The sequence below is a fragment of the Trachemys scripta genome, chromosome 11, assembly GCF_013100865.1.
Source record: "Trachemys scripta elegans isolate TJP31775 chromosome 11, CAS_Tse_1.0, whole genome shotgun sequence".
NCBI classification, from domain to species: Eukaryota; Metazoa; Chordata; order Testudines; family Emydidae; genus Trachemys; species Trachemys scripta.
The window spans coordinates 21,763,584-21,773,665 of NC_048308.1; the positions used below are offsets into that span (position 1 = coordinate 21,763,584).

The window sequence follows — 10,082 nt, forward strand, 5'->3', positions numbered from 1 at the left end:
CAAGTGAGACCAATTTTTATGCCGTGCCAGATGTAGTGAGCAATTAGGGCAATGGAACCTTATAGTCATCTCCATAAATCCTCTCTTTATATTTAAATCGCAACCAAAAAGAAAACCGACTTTATGACAACCAAAACATATTCTTTTAAGGGAGTTTACTTAGGGCTGTCTACACTTACCTACTGGAGAAGCAGTTACACAGGCAAAACTGTATAGTTTATTTCACTTGGGGAAAGGCGGAATAAGATGCAGGCAAAAGTGCAGTCTCCAGTTACTCTGGAAATGAGAAGATCTTTCTTCGTCTTTTTAGAGCTAAAAAATAAATATTAACAGTTATACTCATGTTTCACTCCCATACCTCTGATCATTCAACCCTGCCAATGTGAGCAGCATCTATTATGTAACAATGATTCAGTAAATCTTCCTTCCATGGGTAAATAATGAAGAGCCTAAGGGATTGGCAGCTTTCACCTGTAGGTCACGAGTCAATCCAGTATATAGTCAGTAGTGACCTTAAGATATTAATATAAAATGGCTTTTCACTAGAGGATGTGAACATGCCGTTGCACGCTAGTTCATAGTGGACAGTTTTCCTAGAAAATTACCAATACCATAATTGCTATTAGCACTTTTACTGTCAGTCTCAGGGGGTCCAAGTAGTTGAACAGTTTTGGCACCTAAATCCCTAGAAGTAGTCCCAGGACAAAACTGGAATATAATGCTACAGGTGACCTATGAACAGTTAAATCTTTGGTGTTATTAATCTTGAACTCTGTGTGCATGTGCATGTGTGAGAGAGAGAGAAAGATTTCAAATCTTAAAACATCTAAATCCTCTATTTCTCAGGCTTATCATTAACACAGTGATGTGTCCACCCTTACTTACTTGCTTGAGGTTAGTTTCATAAATTACAAGGATGGCATTAAATCTTGCAGCATCTGTAATACTGGTGAGAAGGCTTTGGATAATCATACTTCACATCTATCAGTAATATTATTATGGCAGTAACCTTATTTTAAAATCTAAGAGCCCCACCGTTGCTTCTGCTCCTCTTATCTTAATCCTGTGGATTACTGTTTTGGGGGGCACAAGCTAACACAAATAGGAACTGACCTCATTCATTTATTCTAAGTACTATATTTCTTTAATAAATTACACTTTCATATTCCTCCATCCCTCATTTGAACGCCACATAATTACTCATATCCCAAATCTGTTGCATTGGCCATATTTTAAGTATAGGGAAGCCTATTTATTGTCATTTGTAAATAGATAAGAACTTTGATGTCCTGCTTGTAGGAAACACTGAAGGTCAACTAAAAACATGTGTGTGTGAAATTGTGTGTGTGAGAGAGAGAATTTGGGATAATAGATAGTTTGGAGATGTGGTTTTCAGATTTGCAGAAATCCATACAAGTCTGTGTGGAGCTTCACACATTTATTTTTACTTTCACATCTGATGTGCAGCAATATGGATAGCTAAGGTGTACATTTAAGACACATACTTTGAGATATATCTATTCAGAAGTGACATTAACACTGGGATATGTGTTCTTATAGAAGTAAAGCTGTGCATTATCGCTGCTAACTGCACTGCCTACTGATTCCTTAGGTGGGGGAGGTTCTCAAGAGCCTGCTGTTAAAAATTCTGCCACCAAAGATTAGCATGATTTTGCTGTCCCTTACAGATTTGGTACACAGGATTTATCACAGTCAAATGAGGGAAATTTTATGGGCACTTCTTGTTAAAATACTGGCAGCATGTTACTAGCCCTGCCAAGATTCTTAGAATCATATATAATGAGAATTGTTTATAGTTCATTGACCCCCACCCCCATGTTTGACTGTTTTTGAAATTAGATATACTGTACAGCCAATCTAACAAGGACCAGATATCCACACATTTGAGGTCTTGCAATTTTCTGCCTTATTTTGTTATTGCCTTCATATTACATTATTCCATATGCAATATTACTATTATTACCACTATGGAAGCATCCAGAGGGCCCAATCAAGATTAAGGCCCCATTATTCCTATTGTTAGCAATAATATTTATTAGAATAAATATTATTTATTCAGTGTATTTATTTGAATATTGCACATAACTAAGCATATCTAAATTCCGCCCACATCAACAAAAATGCCCACATAAGACAGACATGTTCCTTCTGAACACTGTATGCAATTTATGCTCTGACTTATGCAGGAACAGTATGTGAAATTCATAGTTATGTTTTTCTTGAATGATTTATTTTTAGCTGCAGTTTCAAAAAGTTCCCCTAACTAACATGAAAGTATTCCAAAGTTCATAAAGAAAAATAAAACCTTAGAATATTAATTATCCAAACTACTTGGGCAACACTAAATATGCTTAGCTAATCTTTAGTCAATAGACAAGGAGTCAGTCTGGCCAATCACTAGCAAGAAAGATTCTAACAATTGGGATTCAATCATATATAAGGTTATATTCATCTTTCTACACACTGTTGGGGTATAAATCTAAAATCAAATTGTACATTTGAATTTGTCCTTATTTTACTTTATCAAAACTGACTTCTGACACTGAGATTATACAAACTCATACATATGATGTAATGGAATCTCCAACACCAAAGTATTTTTACTAAGTCTAGGCTTCTAAGAAAAATGTACATTAAAAGGGAGAGGGAAATGATGAGAATACATTCCACTTCAGGTCTTGAAAGCTCTAATTAAAATTCAATATTGCACTTTGCATGTGCGTTCTTACATGAAAGTCCTGTCATGGTGAAGGCTTAAGGTTAATAGAGTCCAATAAAACAGTTCTATTGAATAATACCAACCCATTGTTATACACAATACTGCAATCTGCTGCTCATCTTTACCTAACCACTGTGCTAAACTTTAAACTAACTTAATGTATGGCTAGCACCTAAGAACTAGAGTAGAAAAAAAATCCAAAATAAAGTCAGCATCCATTATAATGGACTTGTTCCTGTATCCAAACTTTTCCTTCCTCCTCTTAAATAAAGTCTGTGTACTTGCATTCGTTTCCTCTAGTTTACTATTCCCACCATCACACAGTCATGTGTTAAAAGATCTGGTTAGATCTACTAAACTTATTTATGTGAGAAAAACTCCCTTTAATTTGGGATTAATTTTAAAAGTTTTTCTTGAAACATCCCATTATTATGAAATATTTTCTGATAGTGCTTTAATTTAAAATCACATTTTAAAATATATTTATTTTTTAAACTGAATTCTCCTTTCATTCGTCTTTTGTTTTAAAACAATTTCACACTGTATTCTTTTGCATGGGTTTCAACTTTTGTGCGATTTTTGTTTGATTTACATGGGGGGCTTTCTTGTCAAGAGTGTAATTATTTTAAAAAATTTAATATTTTATTAATTGTATGACGGTAGCATCTCAAGTTTGGAGCCCAATTTTACACTGCTCTTCATAAACACACAAACAGAGACAGACCCTGCCCCTGCCCCAGAGCACTTACAGTCATTTTTATTAAAAGCTATTTAAGGGGGGAAAAAAAAAAAAAAAAACACACACATTAATTTCACATTCTCATTGTGAGATTGAGCTGTGTCTGGGCTCCTTGAGGCCTGCACCAGACTATTGCAGAAGCTGCATATGTTCTGAGCGCCAGCAATAGCTTCCGCTATATCCCCGTGCCTGTGAGATGAACTGTATGCGAAAGTTGGAAAACCAAGTTAGGCAGCTAAGCACATAACACAATCAGCACACCAATTCCCCTTATGTCAGACTGCTGAACTTGTGCACGAGTACTCTGACCAGTGGCACAAGTATTATTTCCGTTATGTCTTTTTTCTCCCCTTCTGAAAGACTGCATGCAGTTGCCGCACAGTAATGCTAAGCTCCTGAAGAGGGTGCAATGCACACACCCCACCCTCAAGAGTTCCAGCAGCTCCCCCAGGTCCCCCCACAGTGGAGCCTTTTGAATTGTGTGTACCTGATCAGCCTCCTTTGAGAGCATTGGGTTTCTCTCACCCCACTTTTGACCTGGGCCCTGTAAATAGTGGAGGTGCTGCTTAGAAATCATTATAAAGGCCGCATACCTTTCCCCCCTACAGGGGCTCCCCATATCTGCGAGCAGCACATGGCAAATGGGAGACCCATACCAGGGCACTGGCAAAGCTGTTCCTCCTACACAGCAGCAGCTCCCCAGTCTGAGGTCCCCCCTGAGCCGTAGCTCTGAGAGGCTTCCTGGGGAGCCTGCACCCCCTGATCGCCAGGAGCAGAGTCGCCCGTTAGCTGTGGGTGCTGGCCGCCCCTTAGGGGCTGCAGGGGAGGCTGCAACCCCACGTCCCCAGCAGCCACCGTGGGGAACAGGGGCCACGTTAGGGGCTGCACCCCGGATCAGCAGTAGCAGCTCCCCCTGCCCAGAGGCCGCTCCCAGTGCTCAGGAGCCACCTAAGGGGCAGCTGGGGCGGCTGCACCCCTAGATCAGCAGCTCCCCCGCCACGGGCCGCCTGCGAGCTGCGGGTGCTGGGGAGCCATGTTAGACGCCGCACACAGTCCCAGGCCAGCAGTTGCCGCTCTCCGCCTCCCCTCAGGAGAGCAGCCCTGCCTGGGCCCGTCCCCCTCCGCCCCCGGCCGCTGTCTGCCCCGTTCTCCTTCCGGCCGCCTCGGCCTCTCCGCGCTGACCCCTTCCCTCCCGGGCTCGCTCTCATCACGCGGCCCCGCTCCTCACCAGCCCCCCCGCCCCCGAGGGAACTCACCTCCTCCTCAATCCCGCCTGGAGGCCGGCGGCGGCACCGACGTGCTAGCGTTCCTGCCCCGCCCTCGCCTCAGCACGCAGGAGGCTCGGCTTCCCCCTCCCGCCTGCCCGCCTTTGCCCGTCGCGCGGAGCCGCTGCCCCGGTCCCAGCTGCCTCTTTTGCATGAGGGAGACGTTTCTGAATTTCTCACGGACACACCCCTGGCAGAAGGCTGCCCCCTGCAATTCCCCCCGGGTCACGCAGAGGCAGCGCCACCCCGACCCGAGGTCCTCCACTGTTGCCCTCCATCCTTATAGGCGTCTGGCCCCCATGTTACGCCCTAGCCTCTAAAATCATAGCTCACCTGTACAGGGTTTGTGTGCCCTCCTCCCTAAGGATCCAGAGCACTTCACACACAGTCCGCACGTGGGGCAAATTCAGCCCTGGGGCAAACAACTGCACCTCCACTTGGCTTCTGGGGACTTAGGCCAACTGTGCCAGGGTTAAATTTGGCCGCTAAGCTCTCTCTGGCATTAAGGTGACCAACTGCGCCACCTTTAAAGGACAACTTTGAGTGGGAGCCTAGCGTCCCAGATCAGCTATGAACATTGAACACATTTATTCCTGACTTTAGCAAAGGATTGTAGGGTGTGACACTGCAGATGGGATTTAGTACTCTGTGATTTGTGAGCCACAAAATTAGGTACTGACTGAGACTTCTTGGCCCCCTATTTTTCATACATCTTTCCTTTTATTTCTTTGAAAAGTAGGTGGTCAGCCTAGCTGCATCTATTCCCTCCAGGCCTGCCAGAATTTCTGCCAAAAGTGGAAATATGCCTCCTTGGGGACTTTTCTACCTCTCATTTGCCAAATAATCTGCCAGCTCCTCCCCTTAGCCCCTACCTGTTTAGTATGTTAATCTGCATGATTTCAAAGCACAGTCCCTCCAAAGTACACAGACTTTGCAGCAGATCCACAGACAAAGGGAATTTTACCAGACTCCTAAGTCACTGTGTATGGCAGTGGTTCTCAAACTTTTTGTTTTGGTGACCCCTTTCACACAGCAAGCCTCTGAGTGTGACCCCCTCTTATAAAGAGGGCCCTACCAAATTCACAGTCCATGTTGGTCAATTTCACGGTCATAGGATTTTTAAAATCATAAATTTCATGATTTCAGCTATTTAAATCTGAAATTTCACCGTGTTGTAATTGTAGGGGTTACTCCTGACCCAAGAAGGAGTTGTGGGGGGGTCACAAGGTTATTGTAAGAGGCGGGGGTTGTGGTCCTGCTACCCTTACTTCTGCGCTGCTGCAGTGGCAGTGCCTTCAAAACTGAGCAGCTGGAGAGCAGCAGCTGCTGGCTGGGATCCCAGCTCTGAAGGCAGTGCAGAAGTAAGGGAGGTAATACCACAACTAGGGTGACCAGATGTCCCGATTTTATAGGGACAGTCCCGATTTTTGGGTCTTTTTCTTATATAGGCTCCTATTACCCCCCACCCCCTGTCCCGATTTTTCACACTTGCTGTCTGGTCACCCTAACCACAACCCCCCTAAATAATCTTGCGACTCCCCTGCAACTCCCATTTAGGGCAGGATCCCCAATTTGAGAAACACTGGTTTCCCCTGTTAAATCTGTATAGTGTAGGGTAAAAGCACACAAAAGACCAGATTTCACGGTCCGTGACACGTTTTTCGTGGCTGTGAATTTGATAGGGCCCTACTTATCAATTAAAAAATTTTTTTATTTAATTTAACAGGCGCTCAGGCTATCAGTCCCATGTTAGCTCATGACCCCCAGATAATAACCTCACGACCTGCAGTTTGAGAACCCCTGGACTGTATGGCATCTGCAAAACAGACTAGAACAAAGTCGTACTAGTGAGGAAAAACAAAGGGAAGATGCACTAGGGGAGATTTGGTGGTGATGGTGGTGGTTAGAAAGAAACAGAGTCACCAGAAGGAATTTGGTAAAGTGGGGTAGAGGAAGGAGAAAGTAATAGATGGAAGAACTAGCAAAGGAGAGAGGGAAGGGTTCCAAACCAAGCAGAACAAGGAAAGGGGTAAAGAGCAGTGCTTAAATTTGTAATGAAAGAGTTGCTGGGGCTAAATTTTTTTACTTTCATAACTGAGGCGGCAAGCCCAGAGGTGCTGGGACTATGAACTGCCAAACCTAGAAGTGCAGAGGTTCAGCTCCGGCAAGCCCTCACACAAATTAAGCACTGGTAAGGAGGATACATAAGGCTGCACAAGAGGGAAGAGAATGGAGAGAAGGTGGTCAGAAGTAGCATGTGCAAGAAAGCAAACGGGAAAGACAAAAATATGAAGGGAGAGATGGTGTGGGAGAAACAAAGTATGAGAGAGAAAATCATGAGTATTATCTTCAAGTATATTTGGAGGAGTGGGGATTATGTTCTTAGCTATGGAGAATCACACCTCTCCAGGTATTGTAACTTTTAGGAGATATCAGACACACATTACAGATTGAGCAGGGAAAGACTTCAGTGGAGTATTTTGAAAGCTCTGTGCTCCAGCCTCAGTGACTTACAAATATTGCAGGCAAAGGTATTCATAGAAGTAACCTTGATTCAATCTTAGCACATTTTTGTCTTGGAGTATACATAGACAGGTATGTAGAAATAGAATTAACTAGTTTTTGAAAAGGAGGCTCATGATAAGTAAAATTACATGGACCCAATTCTGTTTCCCTGCTGATGCAGGCAAAATTCCCAAGAAGTTTAACTGTTTAAGGACTGCAGGACTCCTTTGGAATTACATTTTCTCCCCGTATTTGATATTCTATGGTTAGGAAACAGAGATGAACAAACTAGTTTGCATAAGAACTAACCCAACCTTCACTCAAGCCAAAACTGAATATTTTCTTAGGTTCAAAAAAGCTTAGCTAATTGTTTTCAAATTGTTTCTCATTGTTATGTGCTTCTGCACTTCCTGATACCATCCAGCAGTGGAAGTGCCAAAATATCACAAGACAGGCAGTTCTTGCTATTTTTTTAACCTAAGTGGAAGCAGGAAATACTGAAAATCTTATGAGAATAATAATACTAAACATTTGTATTATATAACATTTGACAAAATTGGACCTGATCTTGCAGACTTTCCTCATTTCAGGTGTCCCGTTGGGACTCACACTGAGTAAAAATTGCAGGAAGTATCAGTCTCATTAAATTTTTTTCCTCACAATACCTTGGAAAATAGGAAAATAAGGTTGTTTATCCCCAATTTATGAGTGGAGAAACTGAGACAGAGAAATAAAGACCAAAATCTTTAAAAGTGTCTACCAGTTTTTGAGTGGCCAATCTGAGATATCATGGGTCTGATTTTCAGAGGTGCTGAGTTTACAGTTTCCATCAAAGTTAAACTGTAGGTGCTGAAGCATAAATGTTTTGGCCATAGTCTTCTGCTGGGGTCTGCAGTCATAGTACCATTTTTTAATTGGCTAGTAGTCTGTAGACATATATTGTTACAGTGCCTTTTGAATATTTTCCTACTTCTCTCACTCATTTGCATACTAATGACATAAAAATAGGCACTTCCTGCCAGTAATTAGTTGGAGCCCAGAATTTAAAGAAAGAAAAAGACCACAGCATTATGGTAGAGGGATGGTACTGAGGAAGCTGCAGATAGGAGTCACTTCTCTTGTACTCAGAGAGTGCCTTTAATTTAGAGTTCAAGGTTGGCAACTATTTTACTTCTGTGTGACAGGGATTAACTATTTGCTTGGCCTAATAACTTTCTCTCTAATGAGCCCTTTAGTTACTTTTTTCACTGCAAATCACTGGATCTGTCCTAGATCCAATCCTGCTGCTGTAAAAGGTATTTTTTTTCTTCTTTTTCCCCCAAAAGAGCACCATTAATCGTAAAGGCTACATAATCAGTGTAGTTCCTTGTCAGGCACAGTGAAGCAGAGCAAGGTAGAGAGTAGTCAAAGATTTTTGACCTAATGAGGCACTCTGCAACTTGTAGCCATATGAAGTCATCAAAAGCAATAGCTAGGTTCCAGTCACTTAAAATAGATTAGTGGCGGCTAGATGGCTTCTGGGATTTGTAATGGGTTATAGAGCTTTTCACATTTAGGTCACAGGCTTGAGTCCAACCCAGTGTCCAGAAGTTGTCACCATATGGCAGCTGTTTGGTAGCTTTTATTAAATATATTAACGATCTCAAATTCTTAGTGGACAATTGTTCACATAACAGAAACATCACAATTGGCAACCTTGTTGGCAATGTCTACAAAGAGGTGCAATATGGAAAAAGTATGGAGACTGTATTGCCCTAGAGATCAGGGGTAGTTGGACTTAGTAAGGCAGGATAGTTTGGGGAAGCTTGCATTGCCACTGCCTTTCCCTAACTTTTCTGTAGATAAATAGAGGATTAAATTCTCAGTCTGACACTTCACAAGCAGCTCATTCACTGCAGAATTAAATGCAGAGCTCTTTCCATGGTATTACTTGCAGCAATTTTCTGCTTGTCTGCAATTAGTGTTAGCCATCCAGAATCGGACAACTAGAAATATCTGGTCTCCAGTGATGTGACTTGTAAGCTCATGAGACAAAAATACAGTTAATAATGTACCACTAGCATATTTACCTATTTAGCTATCAGTAATTTAATTATCGGTCCAGCCTATCTCATTGATGTCTCTCACTATTAGCCTTCTTAGTGATGCCACTCACATAGTGGTAGCCTCTTCTCTGCCTTTTTACAGTCTCATCTTTATCCTGGTATAATTGCCATAATACCTGAGCACTTCTTAAGTAAACTTAATAATGTTGGTGCAAGAGCTTTCGCCTTCGCAGCTCATGCCATCTGGAGCCTTCTTGTATGGCTATGTATTATCAGTGTTGTACTTGATATCAAAACTTGGTTGGAAATCTACCTTTCTTCCCCTTCCTCTACCTTTCATCTCTATCTCTTCCTCTCCTTGCCACATTTGTTACTCTGTAAAATGTCTATGAAGCATGTTACACAAAATATTGTACTGAAGCCTCTTATTCTTGTGCTATCTTTAAAAACAAAGCTTGTAAAGCTGGTATTGAAACAACCAGCAGGACTATAAGAAAGTATTTTCATGAAAACTTTGAGGGTCTGGTTATTAAAGCAGATCCTTAAGATGATTGGATCTATTCCATTAGTAGATTTATAAAGTGTACAGACTGGGTAAACAACAGTGACAGCTTGGGGAAGTGTGTGCACCTGTTTATTAAAAAGACGTTAACAAGGGCAAATCTAAAATAAGAACATGTACCACAACTCAATTTTCAGCAATTTTTTATGCATGCCTACACTTAAGGTTACCCATGTTATTAGCAAATTCTCTCTCTCCCTCTTTCAGAAGAACACAGCAGCTGATG

General features: G+C 42.0%; 1 protein-coding gene across 5 annotated transcripts in view; it reads right to left on the minus strand.

The window, feature by feature from the left end:
* The window catches only part of GTDC1 (glycosyltransferase like domain containing 1), a 262,957-nt gene extending 258,785 nt beyond the window's left edge, over window positions 1-4,172 (minus strand). For 2 of the 5 annotated variants that reach the window (XM_034785557.1, XM_034785556.1), the window contains exons 1-2: window positions 4,073-4,169; window positions 180-312 (exon numbers count right to left, since the gene is read on the minus strand). The gene's annotated coding sequence lies outside the window, so the exon portion shown is untranslated. Of the gene's footprint in view, window positions 1-179; window positions 313-4,072 lie in introns of all 5 variants that reach the window. The other 3 variants (XM_034785559.1, XM_034785558.1, XM_034785561.1) reach the window with 3 other exon arrangements.
* Window positions 4,173-10,082: the final 5,910 nt, after the last annotated feature.